This window comes from Hypanus sabinus, chromosome 3 (genome assembly GCF_030144855.1).
Source record: "Hypanus sabinus isolate sHypSab1 chromosome 3, sHypSab1.hap1, whole genome shotgun sequence".
NCBI classification, from domain to species: domain Eukaryota; kingdom Metazoa; phylum Chordata; class Chondrichthyes; order Myliobatiformes; family Dasyatidae; genus Hypanus; species Hypanus sabinus.
The window spans coordinates 44,236,848-44,259,496 of record NC_082708.1 but is presented as its reverse complement, the minus strand read 5'-3'; the positions used below and the strand labels follow the sequence as shown (position 1 = coordinate 44,259,496).

The 22,649-nt window shown below is 37.3% G+C and overlaps 1 protein-coding gene across 9 annotated transcripts in view; it reads left to right on the top strand.

The window, feature by feature from the left end:
- The window catches only part of sgcg (sarcoglycan, gamma), a 612,351-nt gene that overhangs the window by 335,853 nt on the left and 253,849 nt on the right, over nt 1-22,649 (top strand). The window lies entirely within an intron of this gene.

The window sequence follows — 22,649 nt, the reverse complement described above, 5'->3', positions numbered from 1 at the left end:
GCTGAGGGCGAAGAGTTCCTTTTTCCAAAGGTACTGGGACACACCATCTTTAATTACCAACAAAGGTAAGACTACACATGAATTAGATTATGATGCACTCCACAATGTAGTTACAATTGTATTACAAAATAAACAGAAGTATCTATCGTAAATACAACATGCAAACAACATATAGTCTTTTCCAATACTGAGAAAATGGAATATTCCACTGTGTATGGCGGGACAGGTGCCATAAAGCCAACTCGAGTACTATGGATGCCTTATGTCCTGCCGAAGGGTTTAGGCCCAAATCGTCAACTGTACTTTTCTCCATAGATGCTGCCTGGCCAGCTGAGTTCCTCTAGAATTTTGTGGGTCTTGCTCGGATTTCCAGCATCTGCAGATTTTCTCTTGTTTGTGACGCCTCATGTCTGCTGGGAAACAGCAGGGCGCTCAACTCAATCGCACACTTGCATTCAAGTACAAATGAAGAATGAAATCAAACTAACCCTTGGTGTCTGATTGCAAATACAAACAGCAATGCAGAGGAAAGACCAATGGGTCAACGATGAGAGTATACGAGGGAAGACATTACAGTGTGTACACACACTGCAACAACAGCAGAATGACAAAGCAATGTTTGTGTATGAGCGTGTGTAAGGAGTGCATTTACCGAGTGTCCTCCACTAAAAGATATTGTAGAGTGGAAGTGTTACTGAACACTAAACTTTAGAATTCAGTCCAGAAACCAGTGAGACATAAATTGGCATGTGGTTAGAGTGGGTGGGGCTCTGACAATTGCTGTACTGAATTTATTGAAGAATATTGTCTGAGGTATTCCAGCCTCCAGTGACCTGTTCTTTGATTACCACTAGTTCATTTGTTGTGATGCACAGCCCCAGAATTGTGAGATTCTTCTCAGAAATATTGATCAGCTTTTAGTATATGAAGATCAAAGAGATCATATTCCACAGCTACCACCAATTAAAATTTCAAAATGTGTAGGTGTTACGGAATGCCACAGGTTAGGCGATGTCCTCGTTTCTTGCAGTTTCAAATCTTGTGCATCAGCTTTTGGCAACAGTGGTGAGTTACTTAATAGAAGTTCTTTCGAGACTTTAGACACAATCAAATGTTCCCTTTTTAGAAATCTTTAATTCTTGGTACTATGCCTTAGAAAAGTCATGGTGGTCCTTGGAGAGGGTGCATTTCAGGTTAACCACAGGATACTAGACTTTAAGAGTTAAATTATGAGGACAGATGAGTTAAATATGGATGTATTTCCTGAAACTTAGGGATAAGTTAATCCAGGTTTTTGATAGATGGAAATGATTTCTCCTGGTTGTAGAATCTATGCGATAACAACATGGCCTAGGAAAGACTGCTGAATCTTTTACAAGTGAAGGTAGGAACAATTAGAGTGTAGAGTAGTGGTCACCAACCTTTTTAAGTCCAAGATCCCCTACCTCGGCCTTAGTGAAAGGCAAGATCGACCCCAGATTGATTAGTTACACGCATGCGCACCAGGGCAGAAAAGACCTGAAGTAAAATCCCGCAACCCGGAAGTAGAAATAATGTGTAAACACCAGGGGTACCCACCCTTTTATGCACCGCGGACCGGTTTAATTTTGACAATATTCTTGCAGATCGGCTGACAGGGGAGGGGGGGTGTTGAACACGACGGGAATACAGCGATACTTGAAGCAGGTTCCTTATGTCCAGTCTATGTAGTTTTCACGGCTCCTGGCACTTAGCTTTTGTCCCGCTTGCTCACGTTCTCTCCACTGAATAACTCAGTGGGTTTGTCTTTAAGGGCAGGATGCTTGACATGGGGTACCGAAGCAGTTTTGAGGGCTTCATTGCCTCATTAGACAGCCTCCAGGCCCGAACTCTAGCCTCCCGCCGCCAGCCACCTTGGCCAGGTGCGGACAAGGCCAGGGCCGGAGGGCCCCGTGCTGGGTCTGCGGCGGTCACAGTCCGGAGAGAGCAAGGGACCAAGCGAGGAGTGCCACAGGGTACACCCCTGCTCCCCCCTTGTAGGATCTATCGGCCAACAAAAGTTTGTTTCAGTAGATTGCAGCGCAGTAGCTACTCTGATACCTATGGAACCCTGATCCTGAATTAGGGCATCTGCAAATATTTTAGCACCAGATTCCCCACAAACATTCGGTGTGCTAAACAGGTTCAGGGGTGGCGGCCATCTGTCCGTGCTCCAGGCCAGTAACATCGGCACTTCCCGCCGGCCACGCGAGGCCAACCAGTGATCCCTGGCGCAAGAGTATCACCGCGTTTAGGCGACTGATGACCTCACGTGGGTTCAAGTTCAACAGTGGGCGTGACAGGGAACGAGTGAAGGTGCAGCTGACCCATATTGTTTCCTCACGGCCCAGTGGTTGGGGACCACTGAATTACACTGTGTAATGCCAGGGAGCTACACGCATGCGCACTGGGCAGAAAGAACGGAACTAAAACCCTGCAACCCGGAAACAATCTTTCAACAGTATTTGTGTAGTTATTTTTCTTTTTTTTTTGAGATCTAACAGGAAAGTCTCAAAGATCAACCAGTTGATCGCGATTGATGGATTGATTGGCGACCACTAGTGTAGAGACATAGACACTGTAGTACAGAAATAGATCCTTTAGTCCTTGCTGAACCATTATCCTGCCTAGTCCTATCAACCCACATGTGAACCATAGCTTTCCATACTCCTCCCATGAATGCACTTATCCAAACTTAGATGCTGCAATCAAACTTCTCTTATGTATTAAATGCAAACAATGCTTGAGATGTGACAATTGATGCTAGTTTTAAATCTGAGACTGATAATCTATGTTTAGCAAAAATATTGGGGAAATGGTGAGAAGACTGGTTTGTGGAGTTGGGTCAAAGATCAAATGTATCTTATGGAAAGGCAGAGTAGATTTGAGGCACTTCAATGGCTTGCTTACATTATTAGGTTGCCGTTTTCCATTGTTCTGCCTGAAATAAATAGTCAACACACTCAGACTTTTCCTTTAATTCAATTCCAGTGGGTGAGTACTGCTGGTATGCATGGCATTTATTGCCCATTGCTCTTTCCCCTGTTTAAAAAGGTCTGCTTCCCAATCCAGAGAGATTCAAGTGATGAAGATGTGTCCATTGTGTGGTTAGGTGGATAGTTGCTGGAATTCAATCAGGTAATAGCGGAGCAAGAATTATGCTCTATTTAGGGAGTTCCGTGATTAGCAGAGAACTTTGGGTGTGATGACACTCCTTTGCTCACACTGCCCTTGACCTTCTATGTGAGGGAAGTCATAGGTTTAGCAGATACAACCAACAAAGACTCAGCTATTTGCTAGGTCTGTACAGTTAACCGTAATGCCGAGTGTTGATGGATGGATGGATGTTCAGGCCAAACCAGCAGCTTTGACCTCGATGTCCCTGAGCTCTTTAGCATGTTACTGCAGCTGCGCTCACCTTGGCATGTTGTAAGTTTACCACTGAGCATCAGGGTCACCTCACTGTATTTCAAAATAGATGCATGACAGCTACTGGCAAATATGCACAGAGTGAGTTTCACTTGAGATTTTTGAAAAGGATAAAACCAAACAGGCAACATACAAAGTATTTTATCAAATGTCCGTGCTGAAAAAGACAATATGGTGTATATAGAGATATCACTTTCAATGGAAACACACGATGAAGAGCTGCAGGGTTTGAGAAAGACTGACCAGTCGAAGTTGAAAGGCTATTGTTCCGATCTGCAGAAAGCTTGCAGCGACACTCCCAGAGGAATGGTGTTGGTACCCGATAGTTTTGATGCATATTAATGATTCAGACATGACTATACTGGACATCACTGTAAAGCTTTGTAGATAATATTCAACTCAGAAATGTAGTGGCAGAGAGAACAACATTAGAATTCAGGAGTAAGCTGAGTGGCAGACTTATGACAGATACAATTTAATATAGTGAATAGAGATGAAGTGTTGTCTGGTGGGAAGAATAAAAGGCAGCAGAAATAAATTGCCCAATCTGAAAAAGGGTGTATAAACATAGGGATCTATGTGCATGAATCATTGTAAGTACAAGACAAATTGAGAAGGCTGATTCAATGGAATGAGTTTCAGAGGCAGAGTTTAATACATGCTACTGTATAATTAGTCCATGAGCCAGGACCCCAAATTTGAACCACTGGTACCATCTGGAGGGAATAATTCTTATAGTGATTTTTGGCAAGCCTCAGTGCTGGAGCTATCAAGCGTTACTACATAACAACTGAGCACCGCAGTGCATTCCTGGGACAGTTAAGGGAGATGGTGCAAGGCATCAAATCAGAGCTTCGTCATGCGGAGCTACAGCGGCCAAGAATCCAGAAAGATGAGGAAGCAGCTTCAGCAGTGGTTAGCCATTTGCAGAGAAGCGGGACCACATTAGCATCTCTATGACAAAGGCAGCCCTCAAGGACATTGCCTCCGACCTGATGAAGGCATATGAGATTGGTGAACAATGCTATGCAACCTTCAAGGATGAGGAAGACCCACCAGCAAAGAAATTCCATGACCCAATGAAAAACAACAGGCTGAAAACAGTCAGTGATATGTGTAAGAAGAGAGAAGTGAAATCAAATGGGAGGGCGATCATCTTGAAAGCAGACAGGTCTTTGTTCGGATGCATCATACTGATGGCACAAGGGCGCAGTCTACGTATGGAGGATATCCTTTCTCATCCCCTCGGACCATTGCCCGGGCCCTGTCCACACAAGAGAAAGACAAATAAAGCTACTTTAGCCACAACCTTGCAGAAAAATGTAGCAGGATAAGAGCAACTCCCAGGAAACCCTGCTACAGTGGTTGATGGAATGAACTTGGTCCAAAGAGTGAAAGGTGATCAAGTTACTTTCAGAGATGTTGCCACAGCAATTCTGAGTATGGCTCTGAGGGAAGGCAGTCAGAGTAACAGAATAGATGTTGTGTTCGACACATACAAGGAGAACTCTATCAAGAATAGTGAAAGATCTCTATGGGGTGAAGAGACTGGTCATGAGTTGCAAGGTATCACAGGCACACAGATGGTGAGGCAATGAAGCAGCTTCCTGACCAAAGTCAGTAACAAAAATAGTCTCATTAGCTTCATAGTCCATGAATGGAGGAAGGCTGAGTACAGAGCAAAGCTATAGGAGAAGATTCTGTATGCAACTGTGAATGGCAAATGTTACAGAATCACATCTCAAGACAGTGAGGAGGTGTCAGCTCTTCAGTGTCAACAAGAAGAAGCAGATGGCCACCTACTTCTCCATGCTGCCCATGCCACAAGAGAGGGATACCAATCTGTAGTGATCTACTCAGAAGACACAGATGTCTTTATCATGTCTTTAGCATTTTGTGACAAGTTTGAGGCCCCATTGTTCCAGAAGTGTGGCACCAGAACCTGTACAAGGACTGTAGACATCAGGAAGGTTGCTGCCACTGCTGGCATAGAGGTTTGTAGGGCTCACATCGGGTTGCACGCATATACAGGATGTGACACTGTAAGCACTTTTGCAGGCAAAGGGAAGACAAGTGCCCTAAAACTTCTGACCAGCAACAGGGAAACTCAGGACACATTCTTAGAGTTGGGTCAGGAATGGGACCTCTCCCTAGAACTGATGGACAAACTGGAGGCATTTACATGTCTCCTGTATGCCCCAAAAGCATCGACCACCAAGGTCAATGAGCTCAGGTATCATATTTCTGCGCCAAAAAAGGTGAAATCGAAAGTCAACAACTCCCACCATGCAAGAACTGCTTAACAAGACATACACAGCAAGCCAGCTGCCAGGCTGGTATGTGGAGAAGATGTTTGGAGAAGGACCCACAAGTGCCAAGCCCTGTTGGCAGAGGATGGAAGATGGAGAGAGAAGAGGAAGCTGAACAGTTGGTGGTGCACTGGATGGAAGGCCAGCCAGCACCCGATGCCATCCTGGATCTACTGGCCTGAAACTGTCCAAAAAAATGTTCACTCCCAAGATGTGTGTGTGTTGTAAATGGCCTCAGGTGTACTGACATGTGCAGACTGGCAGACTGTGAGAACCAGGCATCCACCTCAGAGAGTGTGGAAAGTTCAGATGAAGATGTGGAGGACTTGGAAAATTATTATGATTATTAATAGGTTATGAAAGTATGGAAAGCAGTCTTTTATTAAATATATTCATTTTACAACCAAATGGGGCCTAGGTTATGGCTGTGTGGAACTCCACATTTGAATTATTGTACTGTAATTCTATATGCTATGACAAAAGCTTAAGATGGTTTTGATTTGATACAACAGTATGAAAAATATCATGACATTGATAAAACTCCAGAAATCTCTCCAAATGAGGTTTTTTACCTTTTGGAGGGTGGGGTAACATTTTCTGCTGTACTGATGTTAATATGGAATATATACAAAAAGTGATCACTTATTTGAATTCCTGAATAAATTCTCTACAAATCCATGTGATTATATGTGTCCTAGGGTTTTTATTGACTTTTCCAAAATAAACAACAGACAAATATTTTTCTAAAAATGAAATGATTCACTCTACTGAAATTGGGCACTGTACTGCGAGTGCCACCAATGACATAGTTTTCAATGTAGAATTTTATACCAACATTTGATGAAAAGTGCTTGAACTCAGCTATCATTGTGACAAATTTCAATGTTGAAGGATCACTGATGACAAAATACCACTAGGTTGAATATATATGTTGTACCTTTTATTGGCCACTTTTCAGAAATGCTTATTTTAGGGTAGTGTTATAAAATGCATGATAGCATCCATACAGCTACCATTGGTGAAATACTAGCACATATTTTCAAACTCTAGAGATGTATACTTTGTCAAAAATCACTCAGCATTATTCCCCTCTGATGGTACCGACCAACCCTACTGGCTCACGGATTAAGTGACTTCAGCAATGCTAACTGGAGTTGAAGTTTTAGGCTTCAGAACACAAAAGTAAGGGTGTTATGCTAACGATTATAAAACAATGTTTAGGCCAGTCCATGACAGCACTCTTCAGGATGATCTTGAGGCAAGAGAGAAAGAGCACACAGATTTACCAGAATGGTATCAGGGATGGAAACCTTCAGATACATTGGCTGAAAATACCTGAGGTGGTTTTCTTTAGAGCAGAAAAGGCCAAGTTTGATTAAGGCAATGTTCAAAATCTTGGATGGCCTAAATAAAATAAAACTTTGATACCTGAAGTCCCAATCCTTGCCCTTGCACAAGTTCGTGCCTTTGACCAATGTTACATTCTGCAAACAGCTAAAGAAGCAACTTTTACTCCTCTTCTTTTCGTTAATACATTTCTTCCCCTGAACTGCAATTGATTATGGCCTGTATTTTCCATTTGGTTGATGATTTTTCAACCAACTGAGCGATCTGGCAAATACATTGAGGTGGAGAGCATTGTGTGCAGCCATTGTTTCTTAAAAGTGGAACACGGTCACATGGTCAGTTCCGTTAATCCTCACTATTTACAGCGTTGAGCAAGGTTGAAATTTATGAGGACAAGAGCAGAAGACAAGCCGATATTCGAAAGCGTCTGCCTGCGTTTGACTGGCCTGCCACTTGTGCTGCCAGAGCAAGGTGCAGGTTCGATCGCCTTGGCAGCGGAAGACGAGGAGATGTCCCGCAGCATCAGCCTGCATTTGACTGGTGTACGTTTCGCTGTTGCCAGAGCAAGGTGCAGGTTTGATCATGCGTGGCTCATGGCTGTGGGACTCTTTATTGGAGGACTTTGCAGTTTGATCTTTAATGTCCTCATCGCTGAGTGTGCTTCGTGGTTGTGGGCTCATTTTTGGAGGACGCTGCAGTTCACATTCCATGTGTTTCTGGTTACTTTTTTGTGCTATTTGCATGATTTGACTGAGGCACTCAGCGCGGAACTGATTCTGCGGCTGAAGCCAACAGTCACTGTCACAGTGCTAAACTGAACTGACTCAGTGGCTGTGGCTCCTGGAACGTTTTGGGGATTCTGCAGTTTGATGTTTAATATTCTGTATGTTATTTGCTTGTTTTTTCACTGTTTGTGTAATCTGTTCTTTTGAGTGTTTGATTTTTTTTTCTTTAAATGGTGTTTTTGACTGCCTGAAGGATGATAAATCTCAGGGTTGTATGCTGTACACTTTGATAATAAATGTACTTTGAAACTCTAACCACTGCTATCACCTCACCAATCTATTTCCACATTTCCTGCAATTAAAGATTCCACGTGAAGGCCTTGGCCTTCTTGGCTTGCTTCATATTTCCTATTCTCTCCGGTGATGTCCAGTCTTTCAGGCATTGCTACAATGCTCTGAAATACCTTCAAAGGCCCAAAACTAACATCTTTATCGCTGTCTTCAAACCCTTTGTAAATACCATTCACTTCCATAAGAGTTTTAAAATCCCAGTCATTATGATCACTAGTTTATTTTATTGTTCTGGAGCAGCTACGCTGGGTTCTTCCTCCAGATATGTATTTTGAAATGGAAAATTCCATATTATAGTTCCTTTGTCATCTTCAAGTAGTTGCAGAGTTCATTCCAGAAAATAAATTACATTTAGTATAGTCACTTTTATCCTGAAGATAAGCATAGAACGAATTAATACAAATGAAAGTCCAACAATAGGCAAGTCGTTTTATTAATGTGTTTCCTGACACTAAGCAAGCTTGCATCTTTTATGTAGATTTTAGCGTGTGGAGAGAGTCTCATTGCAAAGATTGTTTTTCTGAAAGAGCAACAACTCCCTTGGACTGCACGGTCACGTCATCCGGAGTTGTTAATCAGAGAGAAGAGTGCTATTATTGAAAGAAATTAATATTTTAATGCTGTTATAATCAAAGATCCAATTAAGATCAGTAGCTCAACACATACCTGAGATTTTTCTGTTGAGCCTGGTTGGGGGGTGGAGTTTCAAGATGGTGACGTAAGCATCTGCCTTTTAGGCGCTCTTTATTTTTTTAACTATAATCACCCTTTAATTAGATCTTTTCGAACTTAATCATATGAGTTGCTACCTTTGATTGACCCTTTTTTCCTAAAATAATAGTTGATCTAATCTTGTCAAACCTAAAATGGCTACAAGTAAGAAATCGGCTAAGGATCCTGTATCCATCGACGCAATTTCTGGTCTTTTGGACATTAAACTGGATGTTAAATTTGCGGGTATGGAAGGTAAATTGGACAATAAACTGGATGCTAAATTTGCGGGTCTGGAAGGCAGACTAGAAGGTAAATTGGACAGTAAACTGTTAAATTTGGAAAGGAGGATTACTTCGAAAATATCCGATCTTGAAGGAGTTGTTAAATCGCTTGAAACTAAGTTTCAGTCGCAGGCGTTAGTGGTTCAGCAGCTTGGAAATAAGATCACGACTCTTGAACAATCAATTTGTGAAAAAGCACGTACAATTGAAGTGTTAGAGAAGAAGATAGAGTCGACTGCTAAAACTTTAGATCAGTATAAGTTTAAAATTACTGATCTTGAAAATCGTTCTCGCAGACAGAATTTGCGCATCATCGGAATTCCCGAAAAAGTTGAGTCCGGTGATTTAACTGAATTTTTCTCTAAATTACTGTGGGAAATTTTCGGTGGTGAAGGTTTGAAAAATGAACCTGTTATCGACCGTGCTCATAGAGTTGCGAGGCTTTCGTCTGTGCCTGATAAACCACGAGCGGTGATTGTTCGCCTTCATTATCCTCGTGAGAAAGAGCTTCTAATTCGGTTAGCTCGTAAAAAAGGTATGATCTCCTTCAAAAATTACTCATTTCGAATAGTTGAGGATTATTCTTATGAAGTAATGAAAGCCAGGATCGCTTTTAAACCAGTGATGGCAGAGATTCATTCGATTGGATTTAAACAAGCTTTAATGTATCCAGCGAAGCTTAGAATGGTGCTGCCCGACAACAGTCTACACTTTTTTAACACTCCTGAAGAAGCGAAGAAATTTGTTGAAGAATATCGATCCTCTAGTGCAACTTGAACTATGAGTTATATTGAAGATTTTTTTTTGGAGAGAGGATGTCATTTCATTTTAAGTTTTAACCCTGGAAGTTGGGTTATAACTTTTTATTTTGAACTATGGGTCTGGGTCTTTTTTTTTTTTTTACTATTATTATTGCTTATAGATGCTGTTTTAATTTTTATAATATCCTTTTTTATACACGTTTGTATTTTGTAATAATGAATTATTTTTTCAAAATGTCGTTTCTTCTTCCCATAAGTCTTTACTTTTTATAAGCGTTTATTTGCTTGCCTGTATTTAGAAATGGAACAAAGGTTTTGAATTCTTTTTTTTTTAGTTTTTTTTTATATATGTTGTAGTGTCTATTAAATCTTTTTTTAAAAAAAATTCTATTTTGATAACTTTTTTTAATTAAATTTTCTTATTAGATTGCTGAATTTATATTCATATTTTGTAATATGGCTTTCTCAAAATGTCGTTTCTTCTTCCCATAAGTCTTGGCTTGTGAAACGTCATCTTTGTATCTGAATATGGAATTTCTTTTTTAAAGGTGTATTACATTTTTAAACTTTAATGTTCTTTTTTTTTATTAATGATTTTTCTGGTTTTACTATTTTAGTTTTTTTTTGATTTGTCTGATATGTGTGTGTATGTGTATGTATATATATATATGTAGGTATATATATATATATATATTTTTTTTTTTGCAACTCTATATTTTAATTAGGGTGTTATATAGTTTTTTCTTAAAAAATTTTCTTATGGAGCTGCCATCTTGAAATGGGGGTAGTATTAGTTTATGCGCCTGCCGCTTGGCTTTCTTTCAAAGGGTGGGGGGAGGGGGGAGGGATCTTTTTTCATGCTTTTGCTTTTTATTTTTTTGCTTTTAGTTTATGGGCTGACTTTAAATTGTTAATATTGTTGAGGTGTCAGGATCTCCGTTTGCTCCTGAATCAATTTTCCTTCTTCCTAAATTGTGGGTTATGTGTCTTTTTAACCTTTTATGATACACACAATTAATATTGGTATGATGGATAAATCTATTAACTTTATCTCGTGGAATACTAATGGTTTAAATCATCCGATTAAACGTAAAAAAATATTTAAAGTATTCCATAGATTGAACGCTAATATTATTTTTGCACAGGAGACCCATATTAGGAGGGAGGATAATCAACGTTTTTTCAGGTTCTGGAAAGGTCAACAATTTCACTCAAATTGTACCGCTAAAATTAGGGGTGTGTCTATTTTTATAGACGCCTCAATTTCGTTTACACATTATGAAATTATTTCTGATCCACAGGGTAGATTTTTGTTGATAATTGGTTCACTTTTTAATCGGAAAGTTGTTTTAGTTAATATTTATGCTCCAAACTTTGATTGTCCTGAATTTTTTAAACGTTTATTTACTTCTCTTCCTAATTTGAATGAATATATGTTGATTATGGGTGGAGACTTTAATTGTTGTTTGAATCCTTCGATGGATAGATCTAAACCTATTCGAACTCTTCCGAATAGATCAGCTTTACTTATTAATTCTTTTATGGTTGATTCTGGAATTACTGAAATATGGCGGTTTTTGAACCCTAAAGATAAAGAATTTTCATTTTTTTCACATGTATATCATAGTTATTCTAGAATTGATTATTTTCTTATTGATCATCGTTTATTAACAGATGTTATTGATTGTAAATACGATTCTATTGCTATTTCGGATCATGCGCCTTTGAAGTTATCTATCAAGATTCCGGACTCTTCTATCAATACTAGATCTTGGAGACTTAATGCTACTTTACTTCAAGATCCAGAATTTATTACCTTCATAAAACAACAAATTGACTTATTTTTTTCAACAAACTATAATGAAGAGATTGATAAAGGAATACTTTGGGACTCTTTCAAGGCTTTTATTCGTGGACAAATTATTTCATATTCCGCTGGTAAAAGAAAACAAAGATATTCAGATATAGCTTTATTGGTGGATAAAATTAAAGAAATTGATAAGATTTATTCCGTTACTCCTACCAAAGAACTTTATAAGAAGAGAGTTGAGCTTCAAATGGAACATAGTTTATTATTATCTTCTTCAATTGAGAATCAATTAATTAAGACTAGGGCTCAATTTTATATTCATAGTGATCGAACTGGTAAATTGTTAGCTAATCAATTAAAGGCTATTTCGACTAAGCGACAAATTATTAAAATTCGTAAACAAGACGGTAATTTAACTACTGATTATAAAGAAATCAATAACACTTTTCAAGATTTTTATAAATCTTTATATCAATCAGAATTTGACGGTGACCGGTTTACGATGGATAATTTTTTTAATAACTTGAATATTCCTAAACTGATAGATGAAGATTGTAGCTTGTTTGATGCTCCTATTTCTATGGATGAAATAAGAGAGGCTATTTCATCAATGAATTCAGGGAAAGCTCCTGGTCCTGATGGTTTTATTGTAGAATTTTTTAAAACTTTTTCTTTATTGCTTTCTCCTTGGCTATGTGAAATCTTTAATGATGCGTTTGTTAAGAAGAGACTACCTCAATCGTTTTATGAAGCTACTATCTCTCTAATTCTTAAAAAAGATAAAGATCCTACTTTATGTGCATCTTATCGCCCTATATCATTATTAAATGTAGACTCTAAGATTCTTACAAAAATTTTAGCCATTAGATTAGAAAAGGTATTACCACAGATTATTTCAGAAGATCAAACTGGTTTTATTAGGAATCGGTATTCCTTTTTTAATATTAGAAAATTGATTAACATAATTTATACTTCATCACCTACAACCCCAGAATGTGTTATCTCATTAGATGCTGAAAAAGCTTTTGATAGAGTTGAATGGACATATTTATTTAATGCATTGAGAAACTTTAATTTTAGTCCTAATTTTATATCATGGATTAAATTAATATATTATAAACCTGTTGCTTCTGTTCTTACAAATAATTATAGATCTTCTTTTTTTCAATTATCTCGTGGTACAAGGTTGTCCTTTAAGTCCTTTATTATTTAATATTGCATTAGAACCTTTAGCTATTGCTATTCGTGAGTCTCCTAATATTTTTGATATTACCCATAATGAGAAGTTATACAAATTATCGCTTTATGCTGATGATTTGTTGTTATATATTTCTAATCCTAGTAGGTCTATTCCTGCTATTTTATCCTTGTTGGCTCAATTTGGTAGCTTTTCTGGTTATAAGTTAAACTTAGATAAGAGTGAGTTATTCCCTTTAAACGCGCAAACCTTATTGAGTGATAGGATGCCATTTAAAGTTGTTACTGATAACTTTATCTATTTAGGTATAAAAATCACCAAGAAATATAAAGATTTATTCGGACTGAATTTTTTACCTATGCTTCATCAAATTCAGCAACTTACTACTAGATGGTCTCCCTTATTTTTATCATTAGTTGGTCGGATTAATGCTATTAAAATGATGATTTTACCGAAACTTTTATATTTATTCCAAGCTTTACCAATTTTTATTCCTAAATCTTTTTTTGATAATATTGATTCAAAAATTTCCTCATTTGTGTGGCAAAATAAAAATCCTAGGTTAAGCAAAAGGCAATTACAAAAGTCTAAAAAAGATGGTGGTCTAGCTTTACCTAACTTTAGATTTTATTATTGGGCGAATAATATTCGTAACCTAATGTACTGGAAACTAGATTTGGATTCACCTGTGTGCCCACAGTGGGTAAATTTGGAATGTAGTGAGGTTAAGGGATATTCTATATTTTCCATTCTTGGTTCTTTTCTTCCTATTGATTTAGCCAAATTCAATAAACAGATATCTAACCCTGTTGTTAAACATACATTACGAATTTGGTTTCAATTTCGCAAATTCTTTAATCTGAAAAACTTTGCTCTGGACAGCCCTATTTTATGTAATTTTTTTTTTAAACCTTCATTGACAGATCAAGCTTTTAGTATATGGAAAAGGAAAGGTATAAAATGTTTTCGTGATTTTTTTTTGAAGGTACTTTGATGTCTTTTGATCAACTATCCAACAAATTTGAATTACCTAAATCTAATTTTTTTAGATACTTACAAATTAGAAATTTCTTACATAAAATTCTTCCATCTTTTCCTAACTCAACTCCATCGGATTTTTCAGATTTGATTTTTACTTTTAATCCTTGTCAGAAGGGATTAGTAGCTTTTATTTATAACATGATTATGAAGATACAGCCAGAAATATCGGATAGAATTAGACAAGAATGGGAAAAAGAACTTCGATGTAATATATCAACAGATAAATGGGAAAAAATTTTACAAATGGTTAATTCCTCCTCTATTTGTGCTAAACATGCTTTAATACAATTTAAAATTGTACATAGAGCTTATATGTCTAAAGATAAGCTTGCCCGATTTTATTCGCATATTAATCCTCAATGTGACAGATGTCACTTAGAAGTGGCTTCATTGACTCACATGTTTTGGACATGTCCCACTTTACATAACTATTGGAAGGACATTTTTGATGTCATTTCCTCAGTATGGAATATTGATTTACAACCCCATTTTATTACTGCAATTTTCGGTATACCAAATGAAGATGGCAATCAGCTTTCCCCTTCAATCAGACGAATGATTGCCTTTGTAACATTAATTGCCAGAAGGTCTATATTACAAAATTGGAAAGAAGTAAATCCTCCTACTACATTTCAGTGGTTCTCCCAAACTATTTCTTATCTGAGTTTGGAAAAAATCAGAAGCACTATCTTTGATTCTTCAATTAAATTTGAAGAAACCTGGGGACCATTTATTCGACACTTTCATATGAATTAATTTGGCCTATTTCAGATCCTTTTCTCTACTTATACTTGTTTAGGTATGGAGTTCCGGAGTTCTTTTCTTGACACCTTTATATATTTATAAAGTGCTATTATTGCCCATGTTAGTTTTAGTTTAGTATTTTTTTTCAATATATATTTTTTCTCATATATAATTTCAATTTTTTTTTTCTTTTTTCGATGATTATTTTTGTTTTTTTTTCATATATATTTATATAGACTTGATTGATTTATGTACCTTTTGTTGATGGATGTTTTAATAGGATATTATTATCCTATTACTAATGTAATCTCAAGTTTATTGAATCTGTAATCTATTCATTATTATGTGTTGTTTTTTTTTATATATATGAAATTTAATAAAAAGATTGAAAAAGAAAGAAGAAAGAGCCTGGTTGAGCTATTCATATAACTAATTTGGCAAGGAAGTATTGGAGTTACTAGTCCTTCTTTTTCTGGGATATCCTGGGCTCCTCATAAAGATTAATCCAATGCTGTTTCAAGGCTGAAAGTGGAGAGGACCAACATGACACTGCATGCATATTTTGCAGCCACAAGAGACTGGAGATGCTGGGTCTGATGCAGGGTCTCGACCTGAAACATCAATCATCACTTCCTCTCCACAGATGTAGCCTGATCTGCTGAGTTCCCTCAGTAGTTTACCTTTTTTTGTGCACTGTACGTTTCGCATTTTGCTTTAATTGTGACATCGTCAGGATAGAAAGGATGGATCAACCAAGGTTTTATGTTTACATGCAGAAATATGGTGATGTCATGATGCGGCAGTATTGAAACCATTCCACCATGCATGCAAAGCCTTGCAGCAGTAAGAAATAAAAAAAGGTGAAAACTGGAAAGCAAGTCAGAATTCTGTTCTTTTGATAGATAAGCTGTGAGAAGTCATTGGGATCTGTACATTCTATAAATTTCTGACTCCTGAATCAAGCAAACATGACAACCAGCAATATGAACATTGCTAATAGTCTAACAGAAAGGTGCAACAATGACAGGGTTTACCACTTGACTGAAATTCCAGACTCAACATTAGTCAAGTTAATTTGAAACTCTCCTCATGGTGAGCTGCTCATCTCATCCAGTAGAAGACACATTCGGTATGTTGGATGCTTTCTCTGTCGTACCATCGATGTGCACCCCTCCAAACATATCAAGACAGCTAAAAGATAACTTCAACAAGTTTACTATCATCCCGTATTCACATTACCTCTCAAGACAGTGGTGATATATCTTCAGATGACATTTAACATTCCAAACTTCGACCCGAGTGTTTGTTCTGTAGCATTCCAAGTATTGACAGGATGTGAGTCTTGTTTCTAAGATCCATCTTCATCTTGCATCTCTCAATTCAATCAGCCTGATCCCAGACATTTTCCTAATGTTAGAACCCAGTAGTCTAGATGAATAGGGACTCGGCCTCTATTATCTCACAGCATACACCTCTGTTTTTTTTTAAGCCTTAGCACAGTTAATCAGAATTGCTGTGCCCCTGTTACCTCATTGCGACTTTGGTGTTTGGTCATTTGAGGATCTAATCAATGATTATTGGGAACCGAACAGGTACCTTCTGTTAAGAAAATATTCAGCTAGCTTGGTTATTAAATTGCTAATTATCCAATTGATTAAATGTGAATCATTCAAAATGCTGTTAACCACTGATAAATGAGAAATCTACCAAAACATAAGTTTTGATGAAGGAGTTGATTTTTATGAGAATAACGAGTACATCACTCGCATAAGTCTTCACGTTGTGCACTGCCAGAATTTATTACTTCTCCCATCTTTTACAGCTGGAGGAAGGACTCCTATCATTGTTATCACTACTATATAGCAGTTTCAATTAAAGACTTACAACATATTTTTATTCATTGTATTTAGAGATATAGTATGGAATAGGCCCTTCTGGCCCTTTGAGTCAAGCCACCCAGAAACGCTTGATTTAACCCTAGCCCAATCACAGGACAATTCACAATGACCAATTAACTTACTAACCAGTATACCATTAGGCTGTGGGAGGAAACCGGAGCACCCGGTGAAAACCCACACATTCCACAGGGAGGACATACAAACCCCTTCCAGGTGATGTCAGAATTGAACTCTGAACTCCGACACCTGAGCACCGTGCTAACTATTACACTACTCTTTGGCGTGTTGCTTTGGAGAAATAAAAAGAGTGGTGATGGGACCTCAAGCTTGCCTTGTAGTTTGACAAACAAATAATTAGACTCCTCTGACAGCCAACATTCATGGTGCTGAAACACTCACGTTTGATGTCAGTCAGCCAGGCTCCATGAATGGCAGCCTGTCTAATTATTAGTCACCAGAGGACCAGCAGCGGTAAGAACAGCTCTCTGTTTAATGCTACAACAGTGATAGCCTTAGCCAGAAGTACAAGGTGATTGAGAACAGAAGGTCATAAGAGCAGGAATAGGCCATCTGGCCCCACCAACCTGTCCTGTTATTCAAAATGATCGGGACTGATCTACCCCACTCGTTAAAGAAAACACATTTTGAAAAGCGAGTGATGATAGTTAATTGAAATAACTGGCACAGGAAAGTGGAAAAAAAACACAAATTAACTGAGTAGAAGCAAGCTTGCAGAGTGAATTGCAAAGATGTTTCTTAACCATATTTTCCAAAGCAGTAGGTAAAAGTATTTGCCTGAAAGTTGGACACATCAGCACTGGGGTTTTTACATGACAATCCAAGGGAAAAAAGAGACGTTTAGTGCATCTTTTAACACAATAATGGAGTTCCCATCAGACATGGCACTTTAGCACAGGCACTTATTATCCATTGTCATTGGCACTCAGAATATCATCGTTATGTGCAATGCTCTTCTCCGTCTCACAAAAAGAACTGGAACAATAACATGTAACCTTCGTACTTAACTTACAATGTAGCCGCAACCCCACAGCAAGTCCCCAGCAATACCCAGATGGCTTTTCTATCAGAATTTTCACTGGTTCCTTGATCTTTTTGATCAACCAGTTAGGCGAGGCACTATGTTCAATACTCATTTAAGTGTGCCTGAAAGTGCTCATCTCCAATTACAAGATCATCATATCAATGACACCTTTATTGTTCAATCTTTGTAAGTTATATATCACTTCTGGCATGTTTTATTTAAATCATATTTTGGTTCAATAATTTTGTCTTTTGGAACAACAAGCCAATTAAGTCATATGATGCTTTGGCCTTTTGGGAACTATTAAAAACTTATTTTCATGTCCCATTCTTCCTGCGAGTAATAGGCAAAGTCCTACAGATTATTAGTATCTTAGAATAAAGTTTTGAATAATTTTCAGCATATAAAAATCATGCTTCAAATTGCCATAAAAGCATGTGTGATAACAGAAAACTAAGAAATCCATGCTTCATTTCCACCTTCTATGATCTGTAATTTTATTTTTGTATATTTAAATTCAACATCTTGCATATATTTTCATTTACATATAAGAAATTGCTGAATTTTCATTGACATATCACATCTCCTACTGGCCTGTCAAAACAGAGCATGATTCAATATGCGAAGGGGGCACTAGATCATTTACAGAATCAGGCAATGCAATCTGAAACTATTCCTTTTAAACTGAGATTTTTACTGAGGGAATAAGAGATTTAGTAATATCCATTGTTGTCAAAGGAATCAAGGGAAAAAAAAGATTGCTGAAAATTGTTGACCATAATTCTTAAAAATCAAGTAAACATACATTCAATATCAGTTACATGCTACCCTACGATGGTAATAAATTGAACTGTACAATGGACAAGAGAAGAAGATGTGATTGTATTATTAAGTTTTAGATCTGTGGGGGTGGGGGGTCTGTGCAACACAGTCACTCTGAGGGGCTGGCGAGGCAAGTTTTATTGTTTTACCTACATCCCATCATATTTTATTAAAGCAAAAGGAAAATTCCAAGCATTACAGCTTTGACAGAAAGTTGGAATATCTAAACTAGAAATTCCTTTCACATTTTAGTAAAAATGCCAAATTATTCTTTTCAAATCTTATTATTATTATTCAAAATACACAGGTACATCAAAGTAACAACACTTAAAATGCCTCAAAAAAAATTATCTTAAAGATTGAAAATTTTTGTGAATTAAAAAAAACCCTACTAAGCAAGAAAAGTGAGAGAAAAAAAGAAACCCACTGGGGGTACAACCCCAGAGCCATGCATCATATATAAAATAAACATAAACATAAACATAAAAATAAACATCAAACCACCAACAAGAAGAAAAAACATATCAAAACAGAATTTACACTTAGATCATGGAGGAAATCTATCAGTTAACTGAAATGATAGTAACTAGCAAATGAGCCCCATCTCTTCTCAAAATCAAATAAAGGTTCAAAGGTTCGACTTCTAATTTTCTCCAAACTGAGACACAGCATCACTTGAGAGAACCATTGTGACAAAGTAGGAGCTGATATATCCTTCCATTTCAACAAGGTGGCCCTCCGAGCTATCAATGTAACAAACGCAATAGCATGTTGGTCAGATAGAGAAATACCATGGATATTTTGAGGAATTATTCCAAAAAGCATAGTCAATTTATTAGGTTGTAAATTGATTCTAAGTGCTTTAGAAATTGTTGAAAAGACCGACTTCCAGAACGGTTTTAATATAGAACATGACCAGAAAATATGTGTCAGTGTGGCTATCTCAGTTTTACATCTATCACAATACTTGTCAACATTGGGAAATATTTTAGAAAATCTCTCCTTTGTCAAATGGTAACAATGTGCAATTTAAAATTGAATCAGTGAATGACTAGCACGAGGAAGAGTTAACCAACTTCAGAATCCGCGTCCAATCCTCCCATATAAAAGTCAAATTGAGTTCCTTCTCCCAATCACGTTTAATCTTAAGTAATCCCATTGTAATAATAAATTATAAATTCTTCCAATAGAACCTTTCATCGAAGGGTTCATATTCATAATAGTATCCAACAAGTCAGCCTCCAATATATAAGGAAAATTACTTAAATATTTTTGTAAAAAATGTCTAACTTGAAGATATTGTAAAAAATGTGAATATGAGAGAGAATATTAATTGACTAATTGTTCAAAAGACATCAATCTGCCTTCTTTAAATGTCCAAAAAAGACTTAATACCTTTATTTTTTCAAAGTAAAAAAATTGGATCTCTCCAGGAAGGTTTAAAAAAGTAATTACGATAAATTGTAATACAAAGTTAAAAATTTTTAAGATTAAAAAATTGCGGAACTGGAGCCAAATTTGTAAATAGTGCTTAACCACAGGATATAAATTTAAATTAGCAACTTTAGCTAATTGTATAGGTAGAGCAACTCGTAATAACGAAGTTAAATAAAACTGTTTCATAGCTCTCAGTTCCAAGTCTACCCAGATTGGCCAGTCATTCCTATCACCCCAATATAACCAAAAAGACATGTATCGCAAATTAACAGCCCAATAATACATTCTTAGATTAGGCAAAGCGAGACCTCCATCCTTTTTCAACTTTTGTAAATAATTTTTACTGATCCTTGGTCTTTTATTACCCCAAATAAAAGGTAGAATAACAGTCAATCCGATCAAAAAACTTCTTAGTCAAAAAAAAGGAATATTCTGAAATAAATATAAAAATTTCAGTAAAATTATCATTTTAACTATATGACCATGACCAACAAGTGAAAATGTAAGTGGGCTCCATCTACTAAATGAGTACTTCATAGAGTCCATTAAAGGAGGAAAATTAACTTTATAAAGATCCATATATTTTTTTGTAATTCCGACATCTATATATCTAAAAGAATCCATAACTTTGAAAGGAATATTATCATGTATAGAAACAAATTCATTTAAAGGAAGTAATTCACTTCTACTAAAATTTATTTTATATCCTGAAAAATCCCCAAATTTGTCAAATAATTTTAGCAAAGCAGGAATAGATTCTTCAGGCTTAGATATATATACCAATAAATCATCAGCATAAAGAGAAATCTTATGCATGGTCCCATTCATAAAAATCCCATGAATATTTCTAACTTCACGATGAGCAATAGCAAGGGGTTCTAATATTAAGTTAAATAACAAAATGACTTAATGGACAACCTTGTCTTGCCCCCCATGATAGCTGAAAAAGGGGAGACCTACAGTTATTGGTGACAACAGTAGCTTTATATATCATTTTAATCCAAATCTTAAAAATCAAGTAAACATACATTCAATATCAGTTACATGCTTCCCTACGATGGTAATAAATTGAACTGTACAATGGACAAGAGAAGTAGATGTGATTGTATTATTAAGTTTTAGATCTGTGGGGGTGGGGGGTTCTATGCAGCACAGTCACTCTGAGGGGCTGGCGAGGCAAGTTTTATTGCTTTACCTACATCCCATGCATATTTTATTAAAGCAAAAGGAAAATTCCAAGCATTACAGCTTTGACAGAAAGTTGGAATATCTAAACTAGAAATTCCTTTCACATTTTAGTAAAAATACCAAATTATTGGCAGGATGATCTGAGTCATCTCTCTGTTCCAATGAGTAATCCTTTGTATTCCAGTTCAGTCCCATAAACCTGAACTATGACTTAAACTAGTCTTGGTGCAATTTCAGAATTAGCTTTCAATGGAAGTGAAAGTCAGAAGCTTTCTATAACGGGCAGCTGATTCACAACACTGTATATGCACACAGGCAACAGTTTCAGAATCTAGGCAGATTAATATCAGACTAGATAGGCCAACGGACCGGTTTCTGTGCTCTAGCATTCTATGACCCTGTTTATAAATGGAATAAGTTTACGCAAAATTTGAAAATGCCAATGATGATCAACGACAACCCGGATTTTAAACACAATGAAGCTAAGCAGTATTCTTTTCTAGTTTTCTGAAAAGATTAAATTTTTCATATTTGGTGTTCAGCATTTCTTCACCTGACCTTGTTGGAAACAATTGTACGGCTGAATAAAAGGACTTTTTTTCTCCATACCTAAACCCCTGTCTTATTGAAAGGCTTTGCTTTGTGGAGGAACTAAACAGAAAGCCAGACATCTATTTTAGTAGCACTAAGCACTTGTGCCTAAGAGTCCCATCATGAACAGTTTCTAAATCAGTTGAAATGTAAATGCTAAATATAAATGGTTCTGGTGAGTGCAGTTGGTGTTGTGGGGAGTGGGAGGGGGAAACAACCATTTTGTTCAATAACTCAGAGTTGGAAGATTTCGGAAACACACAAGCCAAGGCAGCATTCCTGCATAGGTATTATGCTGCTAATTACTTTGACTTTACTTGTATCACCATAGTGCAGTATTTGAGAGAAGTCTGGGGGCAGGCTTTGGAGTGATTGTAGTTGCTGAAGGGGAAAGTTGAAAAAGGGATAGGGCAGAGGGCTGTGGGAGACAGAGGCTAACAATGAGAGCAGCGCTGGGAGTGGGAGCAGTGGTCCGCTGCGTTCATGTCAGTGAGTGCTGGTAGGGTTTTCAGCAGGCTGTCCTCAGTAGGACTATCTGGGCCCGTGAGGCAAGTAGAAGAGCTGGATCAAAGAGGATGGTTGGTGGGTAAGTCTAGGAGTCCAGCGGAGAGGTCAGGTGGGATCTACGAGACTGGTGGGAGGATCAAATCAGGAGGATTCTCACCAGGTTGGTTGATACTGGTGATGGGGTCGAATTATGGAGGTAACCAGGAGAGAGTTTGAGTCGGGTCAAGATGATTGGCAGAGGAGTTGAGTCCAGTTGGGTGACAGGCAACTTTTTTTGTGATATTTGTAATTTTTTTATTTTTATGTACTGCAATGTACTGCTGCCGCAAAACAACAAATTTGATGACAGAGGCTGGTTGTTCCTGATTCTGGTGGAGGATTCAGGTTGGGTCGAGTTTAGGTAACTGGCAGAGGGGTTGAGTTGGAGAGACAGCTG